Source organism: Pinus tabuliformis, chromosome 1_2 (assembly GCF_031772625.1).
Source record: "Pinus tabuliformis cultivar Carrire ecotype Pingquan chromosome 1_2, CPIR1, whole genome shotgun sequence".
Lineage (NCBI taxonomy): Eukaryota > Viridiplantae > Streptophyta > Pinopsida > Pinales > Pinaceae > Pinus > Pinus tabuliformis.
In genome coordinates this window covers 377,266,691-377,269,672 of record NC_142298.1, presented here as the reverse complement: position 1 = coordinate 377,269,672, position 2,982 = coordinate 377,266,691, and positions in this window count along the sequence as shown.

Here is a 2,982-nt window from a genome sequence, read left to right as displayed (position 1 = left end):
CTTGGTTATTCCAGTTGTATAAATAAGTCAGAGTCCTGTGCTATGTATTAAAATGATGACTCCATAACCCAATGGAAAAAAGGCATTGTTTAGCTCCTCCAGATATCTGCTATTCTTGGCACCTCCAAGGAGCTACCATCCCCCATTGGAGCCAATGTTAGAGTCGGTCTGGTCAGCCCTCCATCAGAGATCAAAACTCTTTGTGCATTTCAATTTTAGGTGTCCCGCTCCATTCACTCAGCTGCATTTCACTAGGGACATGCCATGATCTGACAGAGAAAGTCATGCTACTCATTTTCCCTCATGTCTGGCCCCTGCTGGTTCAGGTCTTGGTCCATAATCACTGAAATTCATGATAGTCAAGGTCTGGTCATATTACAGGACAAAGTCATTTTTATTGTTGGGTCTAGGAAATCACCAATGTGGTCTTTGAAAAACATGTCCAAAACAAGCCATGCAGGCCAGAGGGAGACCTTATACAGCTATGGTTCCAAAAGCTTCATCATCACCTAAAGAGACATCGACTCTTCTTCAAAACTCTATTTTAAGAAAAGTCAAGCAGGGTCATTCATGACAAAATTTTCCAAAAATGCACAAGTTTATTTTCAGATGCAGTCATGGTTTCTATGGCTAAATGCCCAGCCACACAGTTCTCACAAAGAAATTTCGAAAATCCCATCATGAGAGCCAAAATTTCAAAGAAAAAATGAAAAGTAGAGTGTTTTAAAGTCAATGAAAAAGTGCAAAACACAAACATTAGAAAGTGGGTTTTCAAAGAAGAAAAATCGAACCCATCTCTCCCAATCCTATATATAATTGTTTTTGCCCAAAACAAAAACCATTTGTGCTTTGGCAAGCTTGGAGAGAAATTACAAAAGTGAGAGAGCAAATTCATGAGGGTTTGAGTGAAGGAGAGCCAGTTTCCAAAGAGCGCGGTGCACACACCAAGGAGTGCGGCGTACACAGAGGGCGTGGCGCACACGCAGCCTGCCCACCATTCAACTTTCTCAAGGGCGTGACGCACACCCAGCATGCGGCGCACTGGGCTTGGCGCGCGACGCACACAGCCAGGGCATAAAAAACAAGTGCAAATCATCCCAAATCTCGGTGAAGGATAGAAAATAAAGAGGTAGGCCCTGTTGACACCTCTCCTCTCTCAAATTTGTCAACGATTTGGTGTGCATTAGACATTTAAATGGTACCCCAAAAGCACAAGATCGGCCATGAAAAAAGCAACAAGAAAAACGAGAAATGGGGTTGCAAAATGCGATGTTAAACACCAAGGTTCTGCTCCCCTCCCCTTGTCCCCTCACTCCTCATCATTCCCGCCTCCATTCCATCACGTTTCCTAAGGGAACCACCCTAAAACCACCACTAAAACCCCTCCCCTGTTTTTCAAACAAATATTGCGTGAGTTTACAGTGCGCGGCGCACACACAAGGTGGCGCGGCGCACTCAGGGCGCGCGGCGCACTCAGGGCGCGCGACGCACTCAGGGCGCGCGACGCACTGGGAGCCTGGCCACAGTGCAAAATTGCCATTGGCACGGCGCATACCCGGCGTGCGGCGCACTGGGCAGAGCGCGCGGTGCACAGACTTATAAGCCCAAAAATGTATTAAATCGCCCAAAATTTTTGTGAATGACCCTCAAATGTGGAGAGGTAGCCCAACTACCTACACCATTGGCATTTAACTTGAAGGGAAATGTTATTATGACGACCATGAAATCAAATGAAAAAATTGATGATATAAAGAAGGTCAAGAAAGCTAGGGTTTTGCTATAGTGACATTATTGCTAAAATATGCTCCTACCCTACCTCTATCAGCTAATTCCCCTGTAGCAGTTTCCCTTAATAGTTACCCTAGCTACATTGTAATCATATCCATTCGTCCCCTTTATTTCTATAGCTCAAGATTTCAAAACCCTACCCCATCAAAACCATACCCCAAACACTCCCAAATCCCTGATAAATTTATCCTTTAAACCCTTATTCCCATTTTCATCATTCCCCTCCTAACACTCCCCTGTTTTATTGTCCCCTTGGTGACAGATTTTCAGAGCATCTATCAGTTTCATTGGATTCAGAGGGCAGCATAAAACTCAGGGTACAAGCAGCAGTAATGGCATCAAAAAATTCATCAGAGTATGAGGAAGGGACCCACAGTGACACATCTTTGGGAGAGAGGACCCATAGGAGACATCATCGGAGTGGTAGACATCTTAGAGATGAGCCAAGCACCCTCACTGAGCTGCAGGCATGCCCACTTGCCATGTCTTGTTTTCAACACTTGGCATGTTATGAGTTTTGTCAAAGGGTGGCAAATGTCAGAGTCCATCATGATTTGGTCCACCTTTTTGCACTTCATCTACAGGGAGGCCAATCTATCCTGGCTGGAGTCACTTTCACATTAACACCGGAAACCATATCAGTGGCAACAGGAATACCGAACATTGGAGAACAGTGGCATAAGAAGAAGAAGGTGGAGAGGCATCACTATGAGCCTTACATCAAGAACAATTGCTTGAGCCAGCTCACAAGAGTTTTTCCATTCAGATTTTTGAGGGATGAGTATGCCCCACTCATGAGATTGATCATGAAGTATTTCAGTTGTGAGGGGAGGTTTTCTCGCCTTTATGCCTATCACATCCGCTTGCTCATGCACTTTACCAGGGTGTGGATGATGAGCCTCCCATTTTTCATCTGCAAAAACATTGAGAAGATGAAGAACTTCATGTAGTGCAAGACCCCATGACAGCAGCTAAACAGTGTCTATCATTTTTCTCTCATCTGGATTTTGGTGGACCATCAGTTGGGATTACAGGGTATTGCTTGGGAGGACTTCATCTCCCGTGATTTCTTCAGCGCTCCATCGTTGATATCAGAAGCATAACATGAGACAGGAGGTCCTTCACATCAGTTTGAGCATGAGACGGGAGGTCCTTCACATCAGTTTGAGCACCATGAGACTGCCACCATGCCAG